The following is a 15,763-nucleotide window of genomic DNA, read 5'->3' as shown; positions in this document are numbered from 1 at the left end:
CTCACTAACGAGAGTGCTTTTTAAAAGTCTGCACACAGACAGCCCAGCTGCCCAGGGGATGACGAAAAGAATAAAATTACTATATTTTGCTGTGATGGATAGAGTAAAATAGTTGAGCTAAAGCTACATTAAAAGGGAAGGAAATAAATACCTGAAGCTTGTTCCTACCTTGACTAATGTCTTAAAAATACTTAAAATGAGAAGAAAATACCTATGTATGTATATCCTTTTCATCTATATCCTTCTCACAGTTCCTCACCTCAGAAGAAGGGACGGTTGCATCACAGGGCTTTGTAGGAGCTGAGGATGACACTGGAGAGGACAAGAAGGACCGAGTGTTTGTATAAGTGCAAAATAAGAGCAAAATAAGGGCGATGGAGAGCAGGAAACTCGCAGAGGCTGGACGGCTTCATTCTCCCTTGGAACAAGGACACCCTTGGTCTGCCCAGCCCCAGATGCACCTCTAAAGGAGAGGTTGTCAAAGGATGTCTTAGAAGTGTAACAGTCGTTGCCTGCAGAGATGCAGGCAGTAAGTGGAAGTATAACATCTATGACTGCACAATGTCCATGAACAGATGTCTCTCAAGTCACCTCAGTCCATTGTGCAGCCTAAATACTCGGGCCTCTGGTTGGACAGCAGGGTTATGTTTGGTCAACGAAGTTGCCGAATGCTTCAAAAAACATTAGCATCGGCTCCTCTGAGGAATTACTTTGGTCCTGGTGCCACGGTGGTGCTTTACTCATTGACTAATTTCAGGATCAAAGGCCACCAACAGAGCAGGGATCTCAGAAGAAGACCTGAAGTACAATTTAACATTAGTCCTGCAGGCTCAGAGGACAGCCAGAAGGTAAATTCTGAAATACAAATATCAAGAGTTTATAGATATTGTTCTGAAGAATATCTATAATAATATCTATAGGTGTTATTCTAACATTCAAAAGGTCCCACTGTGCCTTGGTATTGCTCTCACATGAACATTTAAAGTCAATTCTCGAATCCCCAGTTTTTTCACCACTCATAATTTTTTCTTCATTACACAATAATTCCCTCTTCCATACTAATTCTCTCTCTCCCTTAGTCTATTAATCATCATATTCCCAAATCCCTACAGTATATGTGTTGTCCCAGTCCTCCCATCTACCATTCTCATCCTTTTCCACTCCTCCATTGTTTGTCTTCATTCTCTAGTTAATTCAGGAGATGGGTAGCTGCGTGAAACATTTGGGTTAGCTAACCCAGGCACGGGAATCCCTAAAAGAAAACCACGGCTCTATAACTGCTTCTATTTCAGTAATTCTTCTTACACATCTGTGAAGGTATATTACATACTTATATGTGTTAATGCACCAGGATTCATCCTTATACAACAGTGGAAAAACTATCCCACGCGTGTGGAGCGTGGAGAGGGGACTTTGGGGAAGGTTACAACAGGCATTTTGCTTTACCTCTCCTGGCATGTTCTTTTATTTAGCCTCAACAAAGCTCTGCGAGGCTTGAAACCATGCTCTTAGTTATTTTGAATGTTTTGAATGAACAAAGCAGAAAAAAAAAAAAAAGTACCTACTTTTTGCATGGCTGCAAAGGGAACAGAAGGCAAGAATTAGATCTGTCAGCACCCAGAAAGGCTAAAGTACAGAGGGATTTATTGGCCGTTTGTATAAACAGTGTCAGAGCACAACTTCATCCTGGAGAGATCCTGTCCCTATTGCTCCTAAGTTTTTCTTCCCCCTTTTTTTAGATCCTCTTCTTCAGCATCTTTTCTTACTTTCCAAATCCCTTCTTTTTAAAGACCACTCTTACACCCGTGCTTTTTTCCCCCCCCATGTGCTTATATCTGCTTTGCTCAGGAGTAAATCCTGTGGCTTCTCCTATTTTCCAGCTGTTCAGTGCTTTTCATGCTACCTCCCTCTAGACTGCGTTATTTAAGAGAGCACCGGGAAGACACTTAGGAACTGAGGAAAGGAAAGGCAGTGAACAGCTTGAAGCGGTAAGCAGTGAAGAGAGTTTCAACAGCCAAGAAAGTAAAATTGTGAGACAGAGGACAGAATACTTAAAGATGAAGCAGCTCATCTTCAGTCCTTTTCCCAGCAACATTTGCTTCCTACAGCTGAGTTTGGATCGCACTAACAGTAACGTCTCTCCAAATTATTTCAGAATAGCCCAACATCCTAACGAGAAGGAGTATTTCCAGTTCCTTATTAGCATTCCTAAGAAACCTAAGGCAAACCTTGCAGCAAAACCTGGCTCCATAAAAATCACAGAAGCAGATGATTCTGGCCAGCCTGAGAGAGGGGGGTACGAGTGCTCCTGCCTGCACCCAGCCACTCCAGCCTCAGAGCATGCAAATTTGAGTTGTAGAGGAGGACAGAGATAAGGGAAACGCTGCTCCAAACGTAACACTCCCCAGTTGTAAATGTTCCCTCTTTCCATGCTGCTTCAGCGGTTAAATTTTCATCTCTCCTCAGACACTGAAATATACCCACAAATTAGAGACTTCTATACCTCAAATGAAACTAATATATACAGGGCAACATTTTTACAAGTGAAACGAATAGGCAGAGTCTGTGCAAACACTGATCTCCAGATAGGATAACATCATAAACACTGGGAAATAAAATTAATGGTTGAATGATAACAGTACTAAACTCCCAAGAATAATAATCAGATATAGATGTTTAACTGCCTGTGACTGAGGACTCCTATCTCTTGTTATAACTCACCTCCCTACAGAGTACGTGCCTCCTTCTAAATATAATATTTGAAATTATGATTCATGTGTACCTGAATATGATAAAATTTACAGAAATTAAAGGCTTGATTCTAAAAAAAAATGGTATGACTGGAAAGTATATTTTAATCCTAAAACCAGAGAAGACTCTTTACACCATTTTTGTTAGCTGTTTTGTCAATTTTATTTAGTGTTCTCAAAACTGTAAACGGAGTAGTAAGAATTAGCTCTGAAAAATCAGTAGTTCAAAAATGTTTTACTTTAGACAACTTCATTTTTTTTAATTGGCTCATGCATTAGCGGTGATAGGTAAATATAAAAAAAAGTATTTGGGGGATTTTTCATCCTGTTTTCTTCTTTCTCACTGGAATACACTAAATCTGTCACCTCTGCTACAGATAAACAGTTTTTAAAGTTTTGAAACAGTACAAATTTTAAAAAAAGGAGAATATTTAAAGTTGAGAGTAAAATACCAAACTAGAGCACCTTCTGTTGGTCTGTCACTACTCAGCTATTTTTTTAGAAAAACTACCCTACAATCACCAACAGGAATGTTGCAAACTCTTTTTTATTTTTAATAACCCTCACTGTTTTTAGTTTAGGAACTGCAAATGGACAAGGAGCTGGAATCGCTACTGTACATCTCATTAGATAATGATGTTTGTTTAACAAACTTATAAAAGTTTCAGTTTTACTTTAGGTAATATTTTTTTTTCTTTTCTTTTTAGGGACAGCTTGCTAAATTAGCTATTTCCTAAGATTTCTTACTAGCGTGTATTGCATAACATACACATTACCTGTGATCTTGAGTGACGTATAAAGGATACTGATGTATTCTGTATTCTTTACATCGATTAAAACTGAGAAAACTGGCCTTAGTTAAGGTGTCAGCCTTGGCTTTGAAAGAGCTAACTTCTGTTCCTTATTATGTCAGATTCTTCACCTATGGGAATAGTAATTGCCATGTCACACTGTGTTGTGAAGGTAAATATTATGATAAATGTGATGTGCTCAGCTACTGTAGTAAAGAAAAATAAGATGGGCAGCACTCCATAAAGGACAAACAGCTGAGTTAATACATGTGACCTTAGGGCCCTCATGTCTGAGTATTTTCTGCAACATATGGAACAGTATTTACTGTTTAACAAATTTCCACTTTAAGGGAATTCATTCCTTATAGGAAATCTGTTCTCATATAGTGGATTCTACTCCAAAGCTACATTCAAAGAAAGTTATCTGTAGGAGAATCCAGTAGAGCTATGAAACACAAAATACAGTGACATGTGTGATCGTGGATGACCTATGTGCCCATGGGTTTTATGAAGACCGTTCTACCGGTTTCAGTGGGAGCCAGACTGGATCCTATGGGCATAACCATTTGGATTGGTGAAATAATACATTTAATTTTCTTCATCAATGGCATGTTTCTTCTAGCTGTGGTGAGAGGAACACAGACACCTATGTCCTGAATTCAGTAGTTCCCCTCTGTTGCAAATGAATAAAGTCACTGAAAAAAAAAAATCATTCCCTCTTGCCTATGCTTTTATTGGCTGTTTTCAGCCAGTGGACAGTTCGGTATAATGTGACGTTACATTCCCTATCACTTCATTTACTCTAGATTCTGAGGAGATGAGGTATTTGCTCAGCTTTGCAAAAGTCACGTGGAATCTTTGGATATAAAACAAAGATTGAAATCTTACCTGTTCAATCAGCAGGACTATCAACTTTGGTAAGGCCCAGAGCTCATCCAAAGCAGTAAGAACAAAAATATGCTTATGTTCACATCGAATTGATTACCTTTTGTTGGCCTTTTTTGCCAAAAGTTACAGAACAGGAAAAAAAAATGAGAAAGAAAAAAAGGAAAAATAAAGAAATGGTAGATGATGGTGAATAGGGTTAAGGTGTAAGATGCCTCAGCTGCAAGGGAGAACAACTTCAATATTACTAAAATACAACACAACTACATTCTGTATTACTGTGGTTTTAAAAAGCAGCTATGGTTTTCAGCTGAAATGGTCCTTTATCAAATACAGTGATGTAAAATAATTTTTGTGTATATCAGTAAATATTTAAGCTAAAAAAACCTCACATCAAACGGTGTGGATGAAAAAACCTCACAGTGCACTTCCATGATATTCCACATCACATATAAATGCTAAAAATAATTAAAAGTGCTCTGGTTTATTACTTTCTGAACGCTCAAACACAGCAAAGTTATCTAAAAGATAATGTTGTAGCTTTAATGAAATGTAGTTACGAGCTTAGGAATAACTAGCATCCTATTCCAAACAACTACAAAACCAGACAAACTGAGCACAAGCATAGTTCTCCTGCTAGATAGTGAAGGTAACTAGAAAAACTGATACAAACAAATATTCTGTTGCCTGCAGAAATCATGGGAATGATACAACAAAAACCTCAAAGTGTTTTGGAAATGGCAAGTTCAGACTACATTTTTTCTGATCTTTTTATTCCGAAGATGAAGCGATTTCTCAGTTTATAACAACATAAGAAACTCTAGAAATGATGGTCTATAAAATGTTACTGTTGTGTAAAACAATCATCACTAAAGGCACTTTCACCTTTCAAAATACAGAGTTAAATGTCTTTGTCAAATAAGCAACTCGCGGAAAAGTATGTTGATCTCTAACCATCGCTTTGTACCCGAATCCAGAAAACTGCAGCGAAAGCAACGATGATACAGGGCCATAGAAAGAAGAAGAAAAAAAAAAAAAAAAAGAAAAAAATCAACAACAAACCAACTACTAGTAATTATTTACGCACGTGTCATTTCAAACACTTCCCCCCCTACCCACGCAGCTTTGCTACAAAGCGCATCGCCCAGGTCCCGGCTCTCAGCTCTCGCAGCCCCACGCTGCCCGGTCCCCGCCCGCGCCCGGGGAAGCTGCAGCTCATGGTGGCTCCAGGAAGGGCACAGCTGCTCGGGGAGAGCGCGCTGCAACCGGCGGCCCGCCCGGAGGGGGGCTGCGGACCGCAGACCCTGTGCAGTCCCCCTGTACACACACACACACCACCCCCCCACCCCCCCCCGGGGGTTCCCACCTGGGAACCGCGAGTCGCGGGTGGGACGCCCAGCCAAAAGCGGCGACCCAGGAGCGACGCGGGATGCTGCCGCTCGCCCTCCCCGCCAGCTTCCCACTCGCGTCCTTGCGATTTCGGTTTCCTCTCCCCGCTTTCGGCCCGGCGCAAGTGCAGGAGTTTCCCTCGGACAAGTGCAGCCACATGCGGGACCACCCCCCCTCCCCCTTCGGCCGGGGACGCGGGTGGGGGTGGGACGGGCGCGGCGCGCCCCGCTTTCCCACCGCGCTCAACTTGGCGGGGCGGCAGCGGGCGGGCCCTACCCGGCCCGGCCCTGCCCGCCCCCCGCGGCCAGGCCTCCCCCCGGCCCTCCCGGGAGCGCGGGGCCACCATGTGCATCCCCCACCCCGCTCCTGCCCTCCCCTCCCCTTCCCCACCGCCTGCGCAGGCAGGATGCGCGCAGCGCCGCCATCCCCCAGCGGGAACCCTGCGCGGCGCGGCGGGCACCGCGCTCCCCTGCCGCGGCCCGGCCCCCAGCGGAACGGCGGAGACAAAGTTTGCGGCGGCGGCGGCAGAGGTGCCCGGGCGGCGCGGCGCAGGCCGGGCGGGCGGCTGGCTCGGTGCACGCCTGGTGTGTGGATGAATCGCAGCAGGCGGCGGCGGGCGGGGGCGGGGGGCCGCGGCCGGCGATTGGGCGGCGCGGCGCTCGGAAGCACTTTGTTTTCTATTCTAATGAGGGCGGAGCGGGGCTTGTGGATATTTACGTTGAGGCGGGAGCCGCCGCCCTTCATTCACCCACATGGTCCCCGAGCCCGGCCGCCGCTGCCGCCCGGACCTGCCTTCGCGCCACTTCCCTCCCCCCCGGCCTCCCCCCTCCCCATCCGCCCCGCCGGGGAGCGGCGCGGCTCCCCTCGGCTGGGCTCGCCCGGCCGCGCAGGGCGCCGGGGGCCGCGGGAGGAGGGAAGATGGTGGCGGCGGCCGCCGCTGGCTGGTGAGTGTCGCTGCCGCGCGCGTGTCGCTGACAGGAAACCTGTTGTGAGGCGCCGGCGGCCGCCCGGCGCGGGGGGCGAGCCCGGGGAGGCAGCGCGGCGGGGGGCGGGCGGCGGAGCGCGGCGCGGAGGCAGCGGTAGCGGCGCGGGGGGTGCTGGCGGGCCGCTGTGAGTGGCCGGGGCGGCGGGAGGGGGGTGTGGGTGGGCGGTGGGGGGGGAGCGGGAGCAGGGCGCATGGCAGCGGCCGCCGAGGCGGCGGCGCCTCCCGAGCTCGCACACGGGGCGGGAGGGGCCGGAATGAGGGAGATTTGAAAAAGCGTGCGCGCCGCTCGCTGCTGCAGTGAGTCCCGCCGCCCCCTTCCCGCCCCCCCCTCCCACCGCCCCCCCCCCGCCGCGCTCCGGGCCCGGGGCGGCCCGCCGGGCCGGCGCGGGGAGCGGCTGGCGGCGGCCGAGCCCCCGGGGCGGGCAGGGCGGCGCGCGCGACACAATGGCAGCTGCCGGGGGCCGGGGGCGGGAGCGGGCGGGGGTTTTTGCCCCCGAGGCCCGCGGGGGAAGGCCCGTTCGGGAAAGTTTGCGCCGTGCCCGCCGCGCCTGCGGGGGGGAGTTGGCGGCACCAGAACAAAGCCGCACATGGGGCAGAGGCCGCGGCGGCGCGGGGGCTCCGTTCGCCGCCCACGCCCAGCTCGGGGAACGGCAGCAGCGGTAAAAGAGGCGGCGGCGGGCGGGGAGGGAAGGCGCGGAGGGGGTGGGGGGGGGGGCTTTCGGGGAGTTCCCGGCGGAGGCGCTTTGTGCTCCGCCGCCCCCCGGGGGAGGGGGCGCGGGGCCCCGGGGAGGGGGCAGCGCCGCGGGCTGCGAGCGCGTCCCGGGCCCCTCCGCATGGGCTTTTGTTCGCAGGAGGGGCGGGGGCGGCGGGCCCTCTTCTTCCCCCCCCAACCCCCCCTTCCCAGCCGGGCGCGGGCTCCCCGCCTCTCCCGAGCGGGCAGGGGGGCAGCGGACGGGCCCCGCGCCGCCGCCGCCGCTCCGGAGCCGCGGGCTTCATTACGAAATCGGCGCGGCGGCAGCTGCGGGGCCTCGGCGGCGCCATGTTGCTGGGGAGGGGGAGGAGGCGGGGGACATGGCGGCGGCTGCGTGCTGGGGCCGATTGTTCCCTGTTAGGCCTGGAGCCGCGTGTGGGCAGCGGTGGCCGCGGGGAGCCGTTTTCCCTGCCCCCGCCGAGGCCCCTTCCCGGCCCGGGCGGCCCCCGGGAGCGGGCGGGTCCGGCCCTTTCCCCTCCGCCCGGCCTGCGGGGCTCGGCGGGCCCGGCCGGGCGGTTGGGGGGGGGGGGGGGGGGGCGTCACGCCGTAGCCGGGCTGTGACCTCCGCGCCGCCGGCGGTGGCGCCCCCTGGCGGGCGCTGGCCGCACGGCCGCCCCTGTGTTCTCGCAGGAGCACGTGCTGCGCCGTGAGGGGAGCGGGCTCGGGCCGGGCAGGGGCCTGCGGCCCCAGCGGCGGCACCTCCCGCCCCGCCCCGGCCTCCCGAGCCGCCGGAGCGGCAGTGGCCGGCCTGGGGAGGGGTTCCCGTCGCGGGTAGAAGGGGGGTGGTTCTCGGAGAAGTAGGGAGCCCGCGGAGCCCGCGTGTGGGGTGTCATACAGGGCGGTTTCTTGCCGCCTGAGGGGATACCGGAGCGTTTCGCGCCCTCCCCGCGGGTGGAGCGGGGATGGGGAGCCCTGGTGCTTGGGAACTTGCTGGGTGACTTTGTTCTCTCCTCGGCAACAAAAAGCAAATAACTTGGTGGTTTTTTTGCAGTATCGACACGTGCAGCAGGAAATAGCGAAGCTTTCTGTGGATGTTGCAGTAGCGTATTTGTGGAGGAAGTTACTTTTTACAGAAAATGGTAAGTTTTTGGTTTTTTAATAAATCAATTTTAAAAACGTAGAGGCAGAACCAGTGCTTTTGAAGCCGAGCCTGAGACTTCAGTTAGGAGCACTAAATTCCAAAGAGTTCCTTGGGGTCGAAGGCACGTGTAGCAGTCTGTGATTTCACTCATTTAGAGAAAAATAATACAACTTTTTCAAGCACTCCTTTACCCCCTTTATCCCCACTAAAGCAGCTGGACAGTGAGAGTGTCTTAAAAATGTTTAAATTTGTTATCTGGGATTTTTTTTCTTTGACCAAAGCTCTTTTCTTCAGTGTAACAAAAATTACAGTTTTCTTGTTATTTCAAAGTATTTTATTAAGCTTGCTGTAAGTATCAGGTAAGAGAGACTTTGCTTTTACATGATACTTCAAGTCTGTATTCCTATTAAGGAATAAAATGTGCTTTCAAATTTTAAATATAGCGGTGTCCTGCTTTATCGAACCTTGGGTCTGTGGTAATTACCTGTGATTTATTTGTGGTAGTATATTTTACAGCCGTCATTAGAACCTGCTTTTTGTTGCTAGATATGCCAATCTAAATACAATGGTAGGAATTGTATTTTGAGACAGGGTGTCTGTGGCAATAGCAGCAAATGTTCTAACCTGCCAGCAGAGCGAGTAATTGGAAAACTTAAGGGAGCACCTGTTGTGTCATAAGATGCTTTCTGAACTTGAGAAAGCTGATGGTATGATCTGTCTGATATAAATTTTAAATTCCTGATTACCTGGAATTGGTTACAAACTTTGTTTATACTTGTTTTAATAGTTAATGGCCTTACCATTTTTTTTTTTACTGAGGAGAGGCAGTGGGAGCTCTTTACCCTATTTCAGACTGGTCTTTGAAAATCAATAGTTATTTTTATCTCCACAAGTTGTGATGGCGTTCTGAGAATGGTATGGGAGAGGCAGTGGACTCATTTTTACAATTGGGCTCTTCTACGGTCAATCAGCATTTACTTTGATACTCCTGATATTGTGTATGAGAGTCCTGGATTGGGCTAATGCACTGCTTCACCTTACTCTGAAGGAGGTCTTTAGCCCAGAAACAAAGTGTGAACATTTGTTTCAAAGGTGTGCAATTCAAAACCTGATCAAATACTCACTTTATTCTTTTCTTTCAGCAGGTACAAGGTAGACGACAGATCTTGAATTACTAAAAACGCTGGTTGCGTCAGAGTAATGTCAAAGTGCTTACAGTGCAGGTAGTGATATATAGAACCTACTGCAGTGAAGGCACTTGTAGCATTATGTTGACAACTGCCTCAGGAGATCTTGCAGGACTGCAGAGATTGGAAAGGTACAGTGTGGTGGTGTCAAGTGCTTTTTGTACTAAGGTGCATCTAGTGCAGATAGTGAAGTAGATTAGCATCTACTGCCCTAAGTGCTCCTTCTGGCATAAGAAGTTATGTCTTCATCCAGTCACTCAGGTTAAGACTGTAGATGTTCCAGTAGTTTTCTGCTTTGCAGTCTTCTGTTAGTTTTGCATAGTTGCACTACAAGAAGAGCGTAGTTGTGCAAATCTATGCAAAACTGATGGTGGCCTGTTATAATCTACATCAAGGAGTTTGAATGCTTTCTGCTGGTTGTGGGATATTTTGTGGCCTTCCTTATTTTAACAACAGTCTAGTGAATGACAGCTCTTGTAGCACTAAAGTGCTTATAGTGCAGGTAGTGTTCACTAATCTACTGCATTATAAGCACTTAAAGTACTGCTAGCTGTAGAACTACATATTCAGCATGTCTTACAATTTATTTGTTGTTTAATTGAACACTGTTCTCTGGTTAGTTTTGCAGGTTTGCATCCAGCTGTATGATACTCTGCTGTGCAAATCCATGCAAAACTGACTGTGGCAGTGACAAGTCAGTCAGTGAGTGTGGAAGAACTGTACCCCTTTCTACACAGGTTGGGATCAGTTGCAATGCTGTGTGTGTCTGTGGTATTGCACTTGTCCCGGCCTGTTGAGGTTGGTGGGGATAGAGGCTGAAACACTTTTGTAGCTTTAAGGAATTTCTCCTTCACTGATCCAGGAAACTTAAGATTTTTAAGTTTCTTGAAAAAATGTCATGTAACTTTCCATGTAACCAAATTTTTCGTTTTCTGTATCTGGCTTCCTGTTTGTATGTACTGGATTTGTTGCTGACTATATGTATTTACTGAAATCCTTGAGTGGATTTTTTTTTTCTTAAAGCTATTATTAGCTTTCTATTAAACTGAGGTGGATGCTTGTTTACAGTTTCTTCATGAATTTGTTGGGAAGAAATGGATTGTAGGTATCAGAAAATGAAAGTTCTGGCTTGTTCAGTGTAAGCTTGCTTCTCAAATCAAATTACACAAAGGATTCGGCAGCTTGCTTATGTAATGCTTTTCATTCTGTTGAAACTGTGGGTATGTTCTAATAGGGTGCATTTTTAGTCTTAGTTCTTCCATCCAGAATTTGTCAAATTCAAGAGTGATAAATGAGGTTACAGGCAAAGTCTTAATCATTCCTCAGCTATGGAATCTTTAATACTGGTCAGGTGTCCAGTTGTGGAGTATCTACGTTTGTGGTGAGTGTAACAGTGATCAACTTGTAACCTTTGGAGTGAATCACTTAGCATGTGATGCATAGCAGTGAAATAAAACATCTCTTGAGCTACCTGAAGAGCTTACGTGGGGGAAAACTCATCCATATAACTGCTTCAAAGAGGCTAAGGTTGGTTGGGGAAGACGTGGTAACCAGCTCCGTAAGGCAGTGTCAATGTTAAATCTGCAAGTGGAGCATTCAACACATCTTTTTTAAATGAGCTGCATGTTAGTAAACTACACTTGTAGCTCAAACATTAATGGGTTTAATTTTCTATAACAGGCTCCCAGAGAACTAATGTTGTAAATTCAAAGTACTCAATTTGTCGCTTATAGCTGCCAGACTATACAGAACTCTAAAGTTCCTTTGTGGTAGGAAAATTAAGAATATTTGGGTCAATGCTGCCCTTAATGTTCTTTCTTCGAATTAAAATGGAAACTAAGCTAAATGGGTCGTCGTTCCTAAGAGTGAACACTGTTTTTCGGAGTCAGTGTATATCACAGTGCTGCCTTGGAACATTACTCTCTCCTCTAGCAAGATGTTGAAAATTCTTAGCTGGATTTGGCATGTCTAAGTTTCTTTCTGAAGTAGCCAAGCCACCTTAAGCTTTTACTGTGTGCTACTCAATATCTGCCCCTTATTCTATCCCTGTTTCTTCAGAAAGTATTGCTCAGATAGGTTTCTTATCCAAAATACTCTTTTCCCAAGGTTAAAAGTTTCTTTTTAGTCTTGCTGATTAGGGAAAATTGTGTCAGGGAAGTCAGCAGATGAAGATGTGTGTCTTGTCCCGATTTCTGTACAATAAATTTCTACAGTAATCCGTTGGTGATGGCAGGTTTAACTCCTCTTTAAGTGTAAAAGCAATATTCTTAGAAGTTGTGGAAGGAAGCATTTTAATATGTGATCATGTTTATACTGCCATGTAAGCATCACATTTTGAAATGCCTGAAGATGTTTATTACAGTTAAACAATGAAGCTTGTTAAAACTGACTGCTTGCAGAAGCAGTTTTTATTTATGTCCATTGAGCCTTAAATTGTCCATCAGGTATGCTGGAGTGTACCTAGTTTTAATGCTTTGTGCGAAAACAAACTATGTGATATTTGTTAGTGTTTCCATCACTTAATCTTTTTAATTCCCCAGACTCAAAAAAAAAAAACAAACCCTTTTGCATGGTGTGAGTCTGTGAGGAATAATTTTGTAACTGTCATATAGCGTTTTAAAGATGTGCTAAGCTGTGCTTTATTCAAGGGGCAATTGCGACAATGACTGTGTGAACTGTAATATCAGTCTTTATTTGCGTGCTTTCAATACACCTTTGGCTTATTAATCATATAACTTACGTTATCAGAAGTTTCAAGTTAATAACTTTTTTTTTTGTAAAATACCTGTAATACTTTTATACTCTGTTTTATCTCATTCTAATGTATCAGTAGCTTTTTCATGGGTATGTAATAAGCAAATGTAGTCTCACCTTGTACATCAAGTTCTGTGAAAATTCTTTTTTTTATTGTCACTTGAGTGTCTCCTGAGAAATGATCATTAATCCTGTGTATGTTAGTTTCAGCATAGATGAGACATTGAACTCTCGTTGACAGAAGATGGTAGGGGAGAGGTAATGCTGCTAAGTTCAGTTGGTTTTACTGAAATAGGTTGAGCCTTGTCACTGATGTTTCTGTTGAAGGCTGAGTGGAGTGGTTAGGTAGCTAAAACAAGTGCCAGTTTAAAAATCCTGTAGAAATACCAAGAAGCATTTTCTGCAGATGGGTTCAGTGGAGTATTAAAACACTGTCATGTGGATGAGGAAGTTATTTCTACTGGCTTTGAGACAGGTAATAATTGTTCAAGTGAGCTGCTATGTATTAGTCTGAGCCATATGAACTTCTGTGAGCTTAGCACTAATGAAGATAAGCCTGCACGGATTTTTAGGAATTGTCTGAAATGAATTTTTTAAAGTGTGTATTGTGCAGGAAGAGCAAAACTTAGTCCGTCTTTCTAAACAAAAAGCAAGAAATTCCAAGCAGTATTAATCCTTGCCTGAAGTTCCTAGTATAGCACAGTTAGCCTTATAAGGAAAACCTTGTCTGTTAACCATAGAAAACTTCTCTGTACACTCTTAGTATCTGAAAGCATGCTGGGAAATTAAGCAGTTGTGTTTCACTAATTTGTCACTGGTCGATACTGAAAAACCAGCTCACTTCTTTGGAATTGACTTTCTTGTGTTGACTTTAGAGTATCAAAGCAACTAGTGAGATGACTGTTGGGAGCAGACATTTTGAGTAATAGCTAGTTCATAGGCATTAAATGAACGTGGGACTGGAAGGGGACATCCCCTGTTGTGGTGGCACTGAGTTGTATCTCTCCTGCATAGTTGACATACTATCATGAGAAAATGAATGCAACACTCCCTTGTTCTCGTCTTTAAAATACATCACTTGTATTTGTGTAATTCAGAAGTAGTCTTGTCTATGAAGTCTTACTGATAAAGACCCACAGTTTTCCTCAAATCTGGGATGTAGCTTTGTTTCCATACCACCTTTGCTGTCCCTATCTGCCCCATCACTAGATTAGAATTCATTCCCTGAAGCATTCACTAAATGTTTGGGTTTAGTAGCTTCAGATGACTAATAGGCAAATAGTATTTGGTATATAAAACACAGAAATGTCATGGATACAGGAGATAAAGCAACTGATCATAAGGCAGTGGACTGTATCATGTTACGACTCTTCAGTCCTAGCCTTGCTATGAAGTCTACAGTTCTCAAGAGTCTAAATTTCTGGTCATTCACTTTGCTGTTTGTCTTTCTGGATCATGTCTAAATGAGAAGATACTGGGGGAAAATAAAAATGTGCCATTAGGATTCTTCTCTGCTCCATTTACTGCATACTATTCCTGATGCATTGTCTGTTGCGTTTGTGTCTTCCACACCTGTGGAACAGTGTGAACAAGTTTCCCTCAGTTGATAATGGTCAGCAGGAGAAGAGATGAGACGTATTTGTTAAAGCAGTGCATGAGAATTGTCGGTCTGGAATCAGCAAGGCTAGACTCACGTTCCCACCCTGGTGTTGTATGCTACCAGTTCTGAAGCTTAACATTTTGGAAGGTAGTTTGAAACAGAGGGCAAATGAAAAATGTTGCATACATTGAGTGAAGTTAGTTTTTTTTTTTTTAAGAGGATTTAATACAAGGCTCCTAATTGCTACAGCCAGTAGGATTCCTGACTGGAGGGGAACTGACTAGTGGCCTCATGAGTAGACTGAGAGCTGAAAAATGGATCTTCTTGGTTATTCTATGCTTTTCACCTTTCTATGAAAAAAAAAGCCCCAAACAACTCACAACATAGCATTTCATTCTTACTGTTAAAGAAAACCTTGTGTAGTTTTCAGAAGTGATTTAATGGATGAACAACTACGTGAATTCAGTCTCATTTCAGACTTGCCTGTTGTGGTTTATTCAGGAGTGGGGAGGTGAGTGTTGTTTATTGAGGTGGGGTGTTGTGGGTTTTTTCATTACACTTACTTGGGTGACAAGACACTTGAGTAAGTGAAGTCTAAGTGTCCAGATACAGAAAGCTTGGTTACAAGCTGACTTCACAGGCTCCTTAGGAACTGTATCAGGTTATTTAAATGGGTAGCAAACTATACAGACAAAGCTGTAAATGCAAACGGCAGTAATTTGGGTAGCCTTGGGTGTCTTTTTGTGACTTGAGATTAGTTAGCACTACTGTTAATCACTAGAAGGACTGATTCCTTTAAGCATCACAAATTGTACCAGGTTTAGGCACCCGCTGTGGCTGAGGGAAGGAATGTCCCTAGTTAATTAAAAAAAAAAAACAAAAACCCAAACCCACAAACCTAATGGCTGTTATGTGTGGTCAACATGCTTTGCATGGAATAGGATTTTCACACAAGTGAAACAGCTATCTGAGACTTTTAACTGAAAAAATGCGTATTTTGATGATGGAGGTTTATTGTGCATATCTGGGATTCAGACTAGTTTTGATTACTGTCAGCTGGGCTAGCTGATTAATGTTGGCTATTAATGTATAGTCTGAATGCCTAATGGAGCAATGTTTGAAAAGACAAAAAGTAGTCTGTGGCACATGTCTGAGTGCTTGTCTTTGTGTATTGTAGTCCCTGGAAAATATGTCTGCTCTCGTGAGTTTGGTTGAAGAGATGTGTGTTTCCAGGAATCTGACCTGCAGATAACTGGTGGCTGGTCGTGTCTCACTTCCAGGAGAAATATGCGGACCTGCTGGAAAATGTGTGATATTCCCTGGGAGATGGGAGGTGATCAAGGATGTAATTAAAGGTAGGGAAGATGAAAACAAGAATGGACGGGAAGAGAAAAACAGAGTAGAAAGCTCAGTTAAGGCAGGAGACTAGTATAACTTGGGTTACTTAATCTGTATTTTCTATGCCTTGTGCACTGCTGTGACTGACAAGAATGTTAGAGGAACTGTCCTGCTGTGGGGCATGTCAGCAGTTTGGATAGAAGCGGTCTGGATTTTAACAATGGATAAGGCATTGTACAACAATAAGAAATC

General features: G+C 45.7%; 1 protein-coding gene and 1 long non-coding RNA gene across 2 annotated transcripts in view; both read left to right on the top strand.

The window, feature by feature from the left end:
* The window catches only part of LOC129213596 (uncharacterized), a 31,798-nt gene extending 28,890 nt beyond the window's left edge, over positions 1-2,908 (top strand). The window contains exon 4 of the long non-coding RNA XR_008579474.1: positions 252-2,908. This is a non-coding gene — a long non-coding RNA (uncharacterized LOC129213596). The remainder of the gene's footprint in view (positions 1-251) is intronic.
* A 3,731-nt stretch (positions 2,909-6,639) lies between these two features.
* Positions 6,640-15,763, top strand: part of GPC5 (glypican 5) — an 806,281-nt gene continuing 797,157 nt past the window's right edge. Inside the window, exons 1-2 of the mRNA XM_054839901.1 lie at positions 6,640-6,759; positions 8,543-8,630. The gene's annotated coding sequence lies outside the window, so the exon portion shown is untranslated. The remainder of the gene's footprint in view (positions 6,760-8,542; positions 8,631-15,763) is intronic.

This window comes from Grus americana, chromosome 1 (assembly GCF_028858705.1).
Source record: "Grus americana isolate bGruAme1 chromosome 1, bGruAme1.mat, whole genome shotgun sequence".
Classification (NCBI taxonomy): Eukaryota; Metazoa; Chordata; class Aves; order Gruiformes; family Gruidae; genus Grus; species Grus americana.
The sequence above is the reverse complement of the archived record's forward strand: the minus strand, read 5'-3'. Positions and strand labels throughout refer to the sequence as shown.